The sequence below is a fragment of the Pyxicephalus adspersus genome, chromosome 3 (genome assembly GCF_032062135.1).
Source record: "Pyxicephalus adspersus chromosome 3, UCB_Pads_2.0, whole genome shotgun sequence".
Lineage (NCBI taxonomy): Eukaryota > Metazoa > Chordata > Amphibia > Anura > Pyxicephalidae > Pyxicephalus > Pyxicephalus adspersus.
The window spans coordinates 114138073-114154425 of NC_092860.1; positions in this window are offsets into that span (position 1 = coordinate 114138073).

Here is a 16353-nt window from a genome sequence, read left to right on the forward strand (position 1 = left end):
TTTGATTAACGAAAACATCATTTATTTACTTTACAGTCTTTATAGGTATTGTTATCAGGATAGAGTTATCAGGATGTTCTATATTCTCATAGCAACAGTTCAATAAAAGATAATTTTACCACTTTTTAGGTTGTTGCATTTATGGCATCTGTCATTTCATCCTATATTAGAGGGTAAGTAGACTATTAAAAAGGAAGGAATGTAATTTCATCTACAGTATGTTGGTACCCTTTAGTATATGTTTACAATAATATTTTTTTTGCTTGTAAAATGTTGCTTCCCCAGGGTATGTACACAGATGATGTAATTGTATTGTTTATTAACATCTTAATTATAATAGTAAACATTTCTTCTATACTACACATGCTGGGCCCTATCTTTTTTACCTCTAGCTGATATGACCAAGGCCAGTATGCAGAACAGGTGACATGTTGAAAATTATTTTAATATGATCTTAAAAAAAAAGAAAATAAAAGAAATACAAATGTTATTTTACTAAATCATGAACTTCTCAGCAAACCTCAAATTTTTACAGCCTTTAATATTGATAGAGAGTCTCAAACCAATGACAGGAATACTATCTATAATACCAGAACAGCTGTGACACTGTGATGTCTATTACATTTCAAATAATAGCACATATATAAAAAATCATAAACAGTTACATTTTCATTTTTAAATATAGACACATAGAACAAGAAATGTTGGGTGGGGAGTGTCAAAGGAGAGGAGAACTCCTTTGTTGCCATTCACATATTTACCTTTTTCTCCTCTTTTTGGTCTCTACTTTGCTCCAGGACTTTCCAAGGAAATCAGCTGAAGTTATGATATGCCATGTGTCACAAATAACTAACACTTAGGGGTCTATTATAAAACAGTGGATCTGACATTCAGTGAAACATTCCCTTGTGGAGAATCAGATTCACTGCTTAAAAAAATGGACTTCTAAAATTTAAATTAAAAAAGATATTAGATATAATATTAGATAGATAGATAAATAGATAGATAGATAGATAGATAGATAGATAGATAGATAGATAGATAGATAGATAGATGATAGATATCAAAACCAAATTTTACTCAAGCACAACTCAATGGGCCTGATTTAATAAAGCTCTCCAAGGCTGGAGAGGGTATAGTTTCATTAATGAAGCTGAGTAATCCAGAAAAACGGGAATGGATTTGGTATTTGCTAGCAAATGTTTTGAATCCCGGACCAGATCCTTTCCAGGTTTGCTGGATCACCCAGATAAAAGCGTATCTTCTCCAGCATTGAAGAGCTTTAATAAATCAGGACAAATGAATGAAAAAGTAGCAAATATATTTCTCCCAAATCATTCCACTTGTCCATAGTAACCCAGCAAAATATAAAAGCGTAATTAAACTCAGAAATTTCACTTTACATAAAAGGGTAGACAACCCTTTTATGTGGAGTAAAAATTCTGTTGTTTGTTTGTTTTTTTAAGTACAACACACTTTTTTTTAAAAAAAGGGTGCAGCATCACCCTCTAGGCGATCGAGAATGAATGGGAGTGATGAGCCTCCCGAGATACCTATGTCACGCATCCCTGGAGCCTCTTGGGTGGTCCTTCCGCGCATGCCCGGTTATCTTAGACATGCGCAGAAGGAGCCCTTTTGCGCAGTGAGATTGGCAAGTTTTTTCCCAGCTACGTCACCTGATCTCACACCTGGGTCGAGTGACATAGGAACAAGAACCTGGAAGAAGAGGAGAAGATGGCGCCGCCCGGAACGCCATCTCGAAGACAGATGCCAGGACGACGCGGGACCCGATTGACAAGACCTCTAGATGTATAAGACTTCCCTGTGGGAATGAAGGTAAGTGTATTTTTGTTTATATGGGGGACATTTGAGTTTAATTCCTCTTTAAGTGTCATTTACTTTACAAAAAATACAATACAATACAATACAATACAATTACTGTGATCACTAACCATCTGTTTCGTCTGACAATAATAAACCTTTTTTTAATTTTTTTGCTATTTTGTTGTATCTATATTTATATTGAAAAATATCCTTTGTGATATGTGAAATGCAGTCATGAATGAATATCACTGTAGTATTGTATTGTGCTTTTATTTTTACATATACCCCAGGGAGTTTTAATTCACAGGTTTTGTTAAATGAATGTTGGACATTTAAATCCTCTTTCTGTCCACAGTGCCAGATTGTTTTTAACTTTGCTTTTACCTTTCACTTCTCTAAGTGCTCAGTGACAGCCCGTAGAGGTTCCACCGTAATCCACCTTTATCCATTAACAGACACTCAATCACTAAAGTGCTTACCAGACTAAACATATTTATCCAACCAAAAATCACATTTTACAATACGAATCTGCCAATCAGACCGCAGCTATTAACAGGCCACTGCTTTAAGGGGATTTTGGTGTTTGTGTTGTGAAGAGCCTGCTTACCTCCAACAAACCACTAAACCAAATTAACATAGCTGTATCCTCATAAAAGAAACCAGATATCCTGTTGTGAAAATAGAGAGCTGGGAAGGACGGCACTTCTTTGATGGTTAACAGTGTGGCAGAGAAACACAATCATTGTACAATTTTTAACAATGACTACAAAACATGAATGCTTGTATATCTCTATTTTTCAGATTTTACCGATTACTGAAATTCCACCTCATTACTTAGATATTGTAGACAACCAATTACTGTAATATTATATTGTATATATTTAACTTTACATTTTTTAAGAATTGTATTTTAAAAACAGTGAAAATCGGTTTAAGACAAACTTCAATTTTAGTTTACAAAATGTTAGTTCAAAATGTTAGTCTTCCAGTTGGGTAGACAACTCATACTTCCTGTTTTTAAGGCAGAAAGTGGTAACTGGGTATTTTTAAGGGCAGGCATTCTTTCTGGAGTGGTGTCTCACAGTGTCCAGCCATGGTGCCGGGAGCATCAGAGACAGAAAACTTAGGCTATGTACACACGTGCAATTATTGTCGTTGGAAAGAATCTTTCACGATCCATTCCAACAACAAAAGACTGCACAATGCATGAAGTGAATGAATGCATGAGTGTTGTACATACAGCGCCATACTGATTTATGGAGAGAGGGGAGAACGAGGGAGAGGCACCCTGCTGCTCTCTCTCCGCCTTCACTTTTATTACGATTGATCTTCATTTGTCATCTGTGGATCTCCCAGGACGACCAACGATGATTACTGTACACACGCCAGGTTCTCTTCCAATATCAGCCCTAAGCCGATTATAGAGCGAGAGTTATTTGGCCTGTGTACATAGCCTTATTACCTTCTTGATGCCAAAGGCTAAATTTTAAATTAAATTTTGCCCACAGTCACAATACCAATTTGTGGCTATTAAAGACTGTACAAAAATCACAGAGCAGTGTACAAATTAAGTCTCCCACACTGGTTCTCTGGTGTCCATCACAGTAGGAAATATTTAGGGATCAGGATAAAAGATAACAAACATTTCTCATACTGTTACTGCTGAATTTGTTATCTGGCATAAGATCCTCCTTTTGCCTTAGAGCACTAATGACCCTGATAATACTTATTTTAAGCAAAACTTACCTCTTCTTCCACAGAGCCCTGGATGCCTCTGCAACTGGCTTTCATTGGGTTACGCGCCATTCTGAATTCTTTTTTCATCTCAGTTCAAAGGAACCAGCGAGTGCCGCCATCTTCTGTCTTCTTTCTGCTTCTGCTTATGTCACCCAATCTTGCACTATGCAGGCACATGATCGGGTGATGTTTCCTCTTGTTAAGAAATAAAAACTATATTGTGTGTTTATATGAGATTTTAGGATTGGGTTTTCACATAATTTAATGCATTTATATATTCATACAGCAAGGAAGCTTTTTTTTTTTTCAGTTGAGGATTATTGGACTATCTATAATAAGGAACCATTAAATAGAAACATTGTAATCATCAGTCATCATTATTGTCAGGATATATTCTCTAATCATAGTTAATTGTTTCATATAAAAAACTTGTTTCGTCTTCTGGCAATATTACCTTTCTGTCAAAGAACTAATCCAACTATAAACTGAATCTCTATATTCAGAATACAGGATAATATATTAACATACGGGCATCCTCAGGACAAATCGTAAGATTTTGTTTGTATTCCTGAATCTAGTAGACTCCTCTTTTTTGCTAGGTCTGTGTTTCTCAACCTTCTTCTAGAAGTTGCTGGGGGTTCATTGAGCAATAAGCAGTTTGGGACTCTCAAGTCAGTTTAACTGACACCAATGATCTTTTTGTTGTTTATTATCTATAAGGGTGGTATTCTTTTCAATGGCTAACAATGTAAGAGGCATTCTTCCTATTGACCTTCACTTTGTAATGTATTGTAAGCTAGGGATAAAGTAATTAAAACAGGGTTCTCTGAAGACCCCCAAGTTATTTCAAGGGTACCCCCATGTTAAAAAGGTCAAAAACACTGCGCTAGCTGCATCCTTAATAGGCAACAGCCTCTGGCAGCAGCACCTCACTATAGTTACCAGTGCAACCAAAAAGTAGTTGTGGAAAGACTTTTCTGCATGCTTTTGATTAATTATAATACTTTGCCCAATTTAATATATCTTGCTTTTATGTTGCAGTGTTATTTTTTTCTAATAAAAGAACCTGGCAGTGGTTGCTAACTTTGAATCATGGCGGCAGACCCTATAATATCACATATGGCTCAAATGAATTACTGAACTGCTGATCACAGCTGATGACAAGAAGAACTTCTGTACTCTGGTATGAGCATCCTGTTGCAAACTCTGATCCCTGCAAATCTAATGTCTGTATAGGCAACTGTTCGTTGTGTAGCGTTGCAATCATTCTGTATATCCTAAACTGCTGAATAAGCCAATATAATAGAATCCAATATGGTAGTAATAATATTTCCCATTTAATAGGCTGACAAAGAAAACCCAGAACAAAGCTTTACAAAGACTTCAAAGTTTCCCTGGAAAACTTAAAGAATGTTGAAACAGCCGTGGCCTCAAACATTTTATTAATCTGCTACAAAGTGTCATCGCTGTAAGTGAAAGCTTTGCAGCCTCTCCCACTTCTCGTTAACCAGGCAGTAGTTACACCATACATGTTACAAGTCTAATTTAAATCCTCTGTCAAATGCTACATAAAACAGTCCTGTATGTTTTCACCAAGAAACAGTAATATTTTTAGACTCCTAGGTATTATACCCTCTTTAAATATCTATATTTTAAAGCAAGACTTGACATTTGCTTGGACTGAGTACATTTTTTCCACCATAAAATAAAAAAACAAGTTTTTATTTCTGAAAGTCAATATGTGGTTATCAAGACTTTTTAATTAATAAGCTTTGTTAACCAGAGTTTTTTTATACATACCTTTTGATTTTGTGATAAACTGAGTGCATGTCTTTCCATTTGGATTTGTTTACACAGAAACACATTGCTAGTCTTTTTACTAGCTATTATAAACACTTATAGGGGACATTTTATGAGCAGCTAGGACAGGATTTTGTTTTCTGAAGAACAAATGGTGTTCTGGAAGCATTTCTAGCAAGAACAGGTTATTTGACCTAACTCTTTTTTTTAACACAAGTAGTCTGTACGATGTCGTTGTTTTATTACAAATTAACATGTGCTGTATCCTAATATTGGACCTTGTCAGTAACATAGCTCAGTTAAAACCAATTGGATTAAGTCAGTGAATTTCTGTTGTGGTTAGAGAAATGTTATTTGTAAAATCTGTAAACTGGTGAACACATTATTTCTAATAATCCAATCTGTTTCCAAGTACTGTGTCTAATGGGTGGGACTATGTAAATCATTCTTTCATGTCCCCATGGCCAACTGTGCTTCCAATAGTTCTGACAAAGTTTTTTAGGTTGTTTAGGTGTTTTGGTCTTGTGAAGTGAGGCTAGGTATGGTAAATGTAACCTACAAAAAGACTTTAAAATGTACCTCTGGTAATGTATAATATAATGAAAAATAATACTGGGGAATGCATTTTTTGTTGAATTAGACCTTACACTCGTTTTTTTTACTTATTTTTTGGGTGGTGAATCTCGCAAAAGTTTTTTGCTATCACATCCATCTTTTACAATACAAAGTACCCACCATTTTTGTCAAAAAACATACAAATTTTGCATACAATGAAAGAACAATGAAATGATAACTTGAATGTACTGTTTATTTAAATGTCTTTATTTCATACAATTTTTTATTGTTACTCTATGACATTTTTTTTACAGTAAAACATTTGAAAATTAGTTGGGTAAGTGGTAAAGGTAAAAATTTACGCTTATAGCTTTTCCTGGAGTGTTCAGTGTTAGGACATTCCCGCTGGATGCTCCAACAATAGTCATCCATCATGGGTACATCCCATCTACCCTAATACCGTCCTTCTATGACCTTCAAATCTTGATGGAATCGATCACCTTGGTCATCACTGACTGCACCAAGGTTTTCCGTATGTTTTCCATAATGGCTATGCAGAAAATGCACCTTTATGCTCATACTGCAACCAAGCATTTTGTAGCTCTCATAGAGTTTCTGGAAAATTTTTGTGTAATTTTTTGCTTGTGTGTTTTTGAGAAAGTCCTTGACAATGGCTTTGAATGATAACCAATTTCTTTTCAATTCCAATTTCAATTTCTTACATTGTCCTGATGAAATGTTCATTCTTTGATGAGCTGCTGAATCTGTGGACCATCAAACACACCCGCCTTTATTTTTTCAAATGACAGGCTAGGAAATGCCAAAATTAGGTACTTGAAAAGGTCTCCTTCAGTTAGCAAAGCTTTATCGAACTACTTCATCGGACCCCGTTTCATGTGCAGAGGCGGAAATATAATATTTTTTCTACCAACAAGTGGCTCACCTGGTTTGGATCACCTGGTTTTAGGGCAGATCTTGGAGGCCAATTCTTTTCCACCCAATGCCCCTCACAAGCTCTTCCACATGCACAGATTACAGGGATACCTGGTGTATCCGCGTTGCTGACCAAGAATGAAGCATATCATTTTAAGGTCAACACAGATGACCCAATTGTGTTGGTGATATTGCAACAACTCAATGACTCTCTTTATGTCTGCATATTCTTCACAAAGAGAAACTGGCCAGTTAGGACTGACCCAAATATATTGCCAATGTGAAGGAGGACACACTTTAAGCTCCGCTTTGAGCTATCGGTAAATAGTTGCCATTCAGTTGAGTAAAAGATTGGAATTCCCAATTCCTCCATTAAACTAGGTATGTTATGGCAATACACAAAGCCACTGTCAGTTCTAAAGTACTGCAGAAGTGCAATTTCTCTGGTTGGAAAGTATGATACCTTCGTTCCTTTTTCAAGTAAGTTTTTCTCACGCAGTCTTGATGCTAGGAGTTCTGAAGCCTTCTTCGATAGTCCCAAATCACGTGCCAAATCACTCAACTCATGCTGATCAAATCCCTTATGAACAGAGTCCTCTTCAATTCAAGCTCTTCATCATTGTTGTCACCTAGTTCATCACCATAATCATGTTCTTCAAGAGAGAGTAGTGTAACACAAACCGGCACTGGGTTTTTATCTAAATGAGCCTCTGGGCGTATAGCCGATGGTAGACTAGGATACATTTATTTTTCTTGTTATATCCTGAAGTTTTCACTATACAAAAGTAACAGCCTCTGAAATGATCTCCTGGCTCTTGCCAAACCATAGGTATACCAAATGGCATCTTATCATGTGTTCCCTTTATCCACATCCATAAACCCTCGACACACTGTTTGCACACCTTATGAGAGGCCCAAGACTTATCTTGATCACCAAGTTTAACTTTGAAAAATGCCAAATAGGCTTGCTCTACAAATGTGCTGATGTTCACCTTTTGACTGGGAATGGTGAAACTGCCACAGATATAACAAAGTGAGTCAGGGTTGTTTAGGCACTTACGACAAGAAACAGCAGAGCCACACTGTCTTGCGTGTAAATGAATATCCTATACAAATCCACGCTACAGTAATCACAATAATAATATGGGATAGAGAAAAAACCTGACATGATAGAAGAAAACTAACTGCACTTTCAGAATCAGCATACCTATTTTAGCGTAAATAAGCTTAAAAATTGAAGTCAACAAAAAAATTGTTCAAAATTGTTTCCCAGTATAATAATTAAAAAAGAAAATTCCACATCTCAAGGACCTAAAAATTGAAATGAAAAGAAATATAGAAGTATTGTCCATTGTAGCTGGTATGACAATGGTATTTAATTGGATAATGAGGGGGGAGTGTAGCAAATGCATAAGGTGTCCCCAGGTATTTAACTGCTATCACTACTTTACACTTACCTGAGAGGGTTGATGAAGGAGGTGTCCTCTAGCTGGTTAGGTAGGAGTAGGGAACCTGTAAAAGAAGAATCGGTTGCTAGAAAACAGTTTGAAAGATTCTGAGGAAGCATCTACCACATCTCTGCCATACTCTGTAGTGTAGTGGCCCAAGGTTGTGCAGTGCAGTCTCTAAATTTGCAGAGGACTTTAGGAGGATTAGGTGTTTTATAGCTTGAGCTGTGGTGGTTGAGCTCTCACCATTTTGTTTTGTTAACTAATGTAATGTATGAATTTAAAAGTTATAAGTAATGGTTTTGTAAACAAACAAAATAACTGATAATAAAGGCAATGACTAAGCTAAAATACCAACTACAGTTAAGATTTCATATTTTTAAATTATGTTAAGTTTTAGTTTTAGTAATGCTGGCTCCAATCCAATACACACTTCTGAACATGGCTGGTGCCAGAATCATTTCTGCTCTTGTCACTCGGGAGCAGCCCTCTCTTGTAGCTGCCTTCCATTTTGGGATTCTCAAAACACAATTGTATGTTATGTATGAATCTTTCTATACTTGCATTGTATAATAAATATTTTACAGAATATATGCATACATTTCAGTCGTGGTAAAGGCTAAATTGAAAATGACAGTCATTTCAAATATTAAAAAGAGTAAAATTACAGATTTCCCCAAATTATTGGCCAATCATGTGATGATGAGTGATAAGAGTGATGAAAGTGGCAATGCTAAATTAGTAATGTTACCCCCTCGAAGTGATGTTTGCCTGGATCAGCACTCATATAATACAACATAGTACTGTGTAAGTTATTTTATAGAAAGATAGCATTTGTGTAAAAAGCAATATCTGATTGAAGATTTTGCATGAAAGCCCACTATTTTCACCTGTTCCCATTCTGTTGTAGGGTGCTGCCATCTTCCTCTTTCTTCCCTTTCTAGAATGGATTTCTGTTCAGTAACTTTACCAAGCTGATTGGTTGCAACAATTAGTAAAACTACCTAATTTCTAATAAACTTTCAAGTTGTTTGCTTTATAGGAATACCAGACACATGTAAATATGGAAAATCCTATTCACTGCCTCATGCAGGGTAAGCAAAGTATAACCTTCACTTATTTTTATAACTCTAAACATACATTTAATGAATGTAATAAATTATGACCATATGTACCATCCACATGTCCAAACAAATGAATATTAAATATAACTAGGACATTGTCTTCCAAAAAAAGAGTATGCATTAGTTCAGAAAGGTGAAATAATGTCACTTTGTGTTAAATATTTAGCTGAAAAGTTTGCTTTGTAACAAATGTTTGTAATTTGCATTGCAAGAAAAGTAAATTCCTCTATTCATTCCATTTTAAGCATTACTGTTCTTGTGCCTGTTTATATGCCAATTGATATCTTAGATGTCTTATTTATGGATCTAATTTGGCTGAAGGATTTGTCTATAAATCACTTTCCATTATTTCAAGGCCAGTTTATATTCTTTATAATATTTGGTTATAATTAAATTCAACAAGGCAGGGCAAATCTTAAAAAATGTGCACATAATTCAGATCTAAATGCTGTTCTCACATAGCTTTCTGCCTTTTGGATACTACTTGTTTTTTTATGTATTCTTCAAATAGCGCATGCCCATGTTTATGTCGATATGAAAGAAGCAGGGCAGTGAGAATCTGGAGCTAATCCGATATTCTTAATAACAAAAATCTGTATTAGATATTTTAGCACATGTGATTAAAAAGCCCTAGAATTACAGTGGGGGAAAAGGGTTTAGAAAACATGGAAAAGTAATGTCAGATTTTAACTAAAGTTTTTCTGATACTATATAAATCCTGTTTTATAATAATAATAATAATAATAATAATGGGACAGTAGTCACCAAAAAAAAGAGAGGGTTCGTCAAATGACCTACCAAACAGCAGTAAAAACTTTGCAGTGGCTTTTAGACCTCATAGAACATTCTATAAAAAAAAATAAAATAAAATATATCTTTATATAAGCTTTAACCCTCCTAGACTATAAGCTCCTCCGGGCAGGGTCCTCTCCTCCTGTGTCACTGTCTGTATTCGTCTGTCATTTGCAACCCCTATTTAATGTACAGCGCTGCATATTATGTTGGCGCTATATAAATACTGTTTAATAATAACAATAATAATAATAATCATCATAATGACCCATTTTTTTTTCTATTGTGAATAACTAGTATGGTTCATCACTCTTTCATTATGGTTTCTATTTTACGATGGTTGCATGTGAACATGGTATACCAGAAGCTGAACTTTGCCTTGAACCCACTGGAGTTTTGATCTTCTCTGGATCAAATTTCTGAACCACTTTCTATTCTACATTACTTCATTACACAACGTTCTAACCCAGTTAAATGAAATGAAGTACAATAAATTTAGTTTATGTAATATAAAAGCCAAGGGTATGTGTGACTATCAGAGATTAAACAACTGAATATAAACATCCAAGTGATTCCATCTGCTGCTACTCAACCACTACGTGATCTCTAAAGCATTTAGCATTGTCACTTGAATAAGTTGATCCTTATTATTTCCTGAAATAACCAGCTAAAACTTTTTTGAATTGAAAAGCATCTGTGAAAATGCTGGCACAGATTTTAATGAATACCAGCTTTTTAGCATTTTTTGGCAGCTGTGCTATACAGGGGTTCCAACAATTTCTGATTTTGTGAAAGTTCACAAAATGACTTTGATTTTCACAAAAAAACAATGAGTACAGCACTAAATGTGCAACAGCTTTGTGAAGACTGTCATCTATTTTGCTGGAATGATTTATCCTTTTATTGGACAGCAAAATTAATCAATAATTAAGATCTCATTCAGCTCTAGTGAAGTGGGAGTTTTTTAACTGTCACAGCTGTATGTCCTAAATATTGGCAACCCATTTAATCCAATCAGGTTCATAGTTATGTTGCTGTTTGTTTAGAATATGTAAATGCTTTGATGTGCTTGGTCTACCAGGTAGAATACCATTACCAGGGAGTTGTGATATATTATATGTGTATGTGATAGCAATTTGGCTATGAAGGAAATGTTTTCAAGATAATATGTATATATTTATATTAATAATAATAATAATAATAATAATAATAAACAGGATTTTTATAGTGCCAACATATTATGCCGCACTATATGTAAACCCTCCTAGTGTTCTAATTCTGTCTGTATTTCCACGCAAAAAGGGTTACATTTTTTTGCATGTAAATTTATTTTACATCGAAGGCCTATAATTCTTAGGCATAGCAACTTGAAATTTGTCCAATAATTAATAAATTTAATAATAAACTTTAAATAAAGAAAACAAAAATCTGTTTAAAAAATAGTGAAACCTGTAATATAACTGTATATTAGCATGTATAATATATATAATATATTTAAAATATATAGGGATTTCTTTGTATTGGACTCAACACAGCTATTTTGTATTGAATTCAAAACAAACCCCTGAGAACTTCTCTGCAGTCGCAAGCTGAAGATCAAAGAAAGAAGACGTGTTCGGAGGAGCTGCAGGGACCAGCAGGACGCCGGGGGATGACAACAGAACAAGGTAAGTGTTTGTTTTTATGTTTTTGGTGACCCTGAGTGTGACTCGGGATTACCGCTTTTTGCATGGTGGATCCACCCCGAGTCACACTCAGGAATGCCACTAGGGGGGCTAAATAGGGGTTGCAAATGACAGACAGATAAAGACAGTGACACAGGAGGCGGAGAGTACTCTGCCCAGAAGAGCTTACAATCCAGGAGGTGGGGGAAGTAATACACAATAGGAGGGGGATATGGAATGGTGGGAAGTAGTGAGGGTTTAAGAGTCTGAAGAAGACGGGTGGGCAGGTTTGAAAAAATGTGTTTTAAGTGCTCATTTAAATGAGCAGAAAGTAGGAGCATGGCAAATAGGACAAGGAAGACCATTCCAGAGAGTTGAAAAGTCTTGAAGCTGTGCTTGTGACGAGGTTATAAGTGAGGAAGTCATTAGTAGGTCATTGGAGGAGGGAATATAAATAATCAACAATAACATTTGAAAGATATAACAATTGTGTATAGAACAAATTATATTGTATACATTGACATGAATACATATTTATTTCACCTTTCAAAATTATATTTTAGGAACTACGTATCACCTAGATTAACTACTTACATCAAGATACCGTTTTCTAAAAAACAGTTTATTTTTCATTAAACATTTTTTTAAACATGAGATCTGTGCATACAGTTTTTCATTTACATTGTAATAAAGGGGTTAATACACTGGTCCCATTATTCGTTTCTTCACGGGTTTCACAACATACATTGCTTCCACAGGAGGCGAGGGACTTCCACTAAACAACGTACTATTACAAACATAATCAAAAAGACATAAGATGTTACATACATCTGTTAATAATATGAATGCAGAAAGATAAATTACCATTACAATGAAGGTCAAAGCAAAGTGACACACAGTTGTACACTATATAACAAAGTTACCCTAAGATTACATTCTTTTTCATGAACCTTTTATTCCTTCAGATCTTCTTTAGAATATCTCAAGTTTAGTTTTTAATATAGGGGAGAAATGTGATATGAATTTCAGCTTGTTTGTAAAGTCAATGTGGTTTGCAAGATTGTATCAACATAGAGACAAAATCTTCTTCAAGGTGGTTATCCAGGGGAATTTGTTTTCTGGTTCTGATCTTTGGTATGGGCACTCTTACTGCAGCATGAAACAGTTTCCAGCACAGCTCCCTGTAGTTAGGTAAGAAGTCTCTTTATATTTAATGTTAAACATAAAGGGTCCCCAGCCCTTTCCTTATCGGATAACCTGTTGTAGAGGCTCTTTAAAGCAGACAGGTTTAGTACTGAAGTCAGCAATCCCTGTCTAACTACAATCCATGGCAGCAATACCAGTCAGAATTGGTCCTAGAACAAAGGATCCCCTTTTTCTTTGGGTTCCTATTGTGAGTGCCTAAAGCAAAACTTTATTAAAGTGTTCCTTTTTAATGTATAATTTACCTGTCTCTAAAAAGGTAGTTCTAAAATGTAATTTAATACAAATTTAATACTGATTTAAGATATTGAGAGATTCATTTTTGTAAGTATTATAAAAGTAAAAAGTAGAAATGGAACAGTCAAATTACTGTGTTGATATTGGGTTTAATCCTGCAGCTTCTAAATCTCACTAATGATTATTTATTATAGTCAGATATAGTTTTAAAATGAAAATAATCCTTAATATTGCAGAAACATTTGTGATTAATGATCCTGTATCTGCTGGGAACTTTAATAACAATTTTTAATAAGCTGATTTTCACTGATCTACAAAGTTAAGTAGAAGGTATATTGAGAAGAATTCACAAAGATGAAGGGAAAAACAAAGACAAAAACTGAACTTGCCTTGATTAAAATGATGAATTTAGCTATAGCATACATAGTCTTTAAATAAATCACTTTAGTATTGATAATGCTGACATTAATGAGCAAGCCATTAGGTGTTAATAGGAGAAAACCCTATTGTTGCATTGCAAAGTTTTGTCTGATATGATATGAAGGACAAAAAACAAGAATTTAAGCATTGCTCAATGTTCCTTCAGATCTTGTCCTTAACTAATTTAAAATTAGTTACAAACAAAACATCCATTTCTTTTTAAATTAAAGGCCAATTGCAATCAAGACTGCCCTTGTTCTAGACATTTTTTTCCTCAATTTCTGTTCTGTGAGAGAATGTCTCTCCAATGTAATCTGCGATTTCATTGTAATTTCCTTTTTTATGCACCTATAAAAAGACAGAAAGTAGGAGGAAATTTCAAAAATGGACATAGAGAGAAATAAAAAGTTGACAAGAGTTCTAATACTTCCTCATTTATCTAAAAAGATTTGGCTGGATTTGGACTAACAATTATCAAAATTTGAATATTCATCAATTTGAACTGTTAAACAGCTTGGAAGGCTGCAAAATTTATTTAACGTTACAAGAACAAGTCTATTTGAATTTGACCAATTATTAATATTATTATTATTATTATTAATCTTATTAATAATAATAATATTAATTATAATAATAATAAACAGTATTTATATAGTACCAAAATATTAAGCAGCGCTGTACATTAAATAGGTGTTGCAAATGACAGACAGATACAGACAGTGACACAGGGGGAGGGGAGGACCCTGCCCAGAAGAGCTTACAATCTAGGAGGTGGGGGAAGTAACCAACACATATGGGGACATATGGAATGGTGGATAAGTAGTGATGGTTTTAAAAGACAGAAGAAAACAGGTAGGCAAGTTTGAAAAGATGAGTTTTTAGTACTTTTTTAAATGAGCAGAAAGTAGGAATAAGCCTAATAGGATGAGGAAGACCATTCCAGAGAGTTGGGGCAGCTCTAGAGAAGTCTTGTATCCGTGCATGTGATGAGGTTATGAGTGAGGAAGTCAGTAGTAGGTCATTGGAGGAACGAAGAGAGCGGCGGGGGGAGTATTTTTCTATCGGGTCAGAAATGTAAGTGGGACATTAACTGTGTGGGGATTTGAAGGCAAAGCACAGGAGCTTGAATTTGATTCTAAGGTGACAAGGAAGACAATGAAGAGAACTACAAAGAGATGCAGCGGCAGAGGAGTGATAGGAAGGATGGATGAGTCTGGCTGCAGCATTCATAATAGATTATAGAGGAGAGAGTCGGGTTAGTGAAATACCAGAGAGAAGGATGTTACAGGAGTCTAGACGAGAGATATTACTAGATGAGAACCTTCAGATTTCAAGGAATTTTCTCTTATCTCTTAAGTTGTACATATCTTTCTGGTTTCTGTGGCATTACAGGTCTCAATGCAAATGTAACAAAAGACACACAACATAAACACTATGATAGTTCCCCTTCCAATCCCCTCACTTTATATTTATGCCACATTCCCTCGATTTTATTTGTTTTTTAAGAAATGTATTTTTCACCATGCACTGCACTGCTCTTTTTGGATCTAAATATGTCTGTATTGGATTTCATGTTTTTTTTATCATGTTTGTAATAAAAATGTTATTTTGAACACATATGAGGTCTATGTTGGAAGCAGTGAATCTGGCATTTACTGAAACTTTCCCTGAAGGAGAATCAATTACTGCCATTGAAACACATGGACTTTGAAGATCCTCTACCAGGGAATGTTTCAGAGCGCTTTAGAAATAAACCCCCATGAGTGTATAATATACCTTGGTGCCCATTTAGAAGGATTTGTCTTTCCAATTGTAGCATTGTTGTGACATGGAACTTTCAATGGTTGTGATCAAAACATTCACAAGCTATTATCTTTTATGATCCTAACTCCCCAGTATGCCTAGGTGATGAAGAGGGGAAACACATGCAATCATGGGAGAACATGCAAACCCCATATAGATAGTGTCCTGGCTGAGATTCAGATTTAGGACTCTCATGCTACAGGGCAACAGTGCTGGCCCATTTGCTGTCCCTTAGGCAAATAAATCGTGGCAGAGTAAAAAAATTTTTTTTTTGTTTCCATCACACTTGATTGGTTATTCACATTCAAAAATTCACATTATTTACTAATATTTTCTTTGTTAAGTGAACATCCTTTTTTTGCTTCATCAAATCAACTGTACTGACTTTCCTATATTGTTACGTTACATCTAGACATATGAAAATAATACCCATTGGTTTATTTGCTTTTTTCATTTTTTTCATGACAAATGAGTTTTAAAATGTGATATTCTGTTTAAAAATACATCATTCGGTTACACTGGAAAGTTCCTCTAACTACGAAAGAGGAAATTCTCACTGTAGTCTTTTAAATAAAAGGGTAAATTCAAGGAAATGGAAACAAGTGATAGAGTAAAACATTGATGAATATGTTCATTCTTTTGAAGGCAGTTTTAATCTTTCAGGGTGGTCCTGGCACATTAGAAGAAAAAGAATAAGTTCTTAAAAAATCAAATTATTGTTGACCTACACTAATTACATGGCACCAAAACTAATTAAACTTCTGTATATTACCATTCTCTGCTGTATGTGCAGCCTGCTACTAGCATGATTCA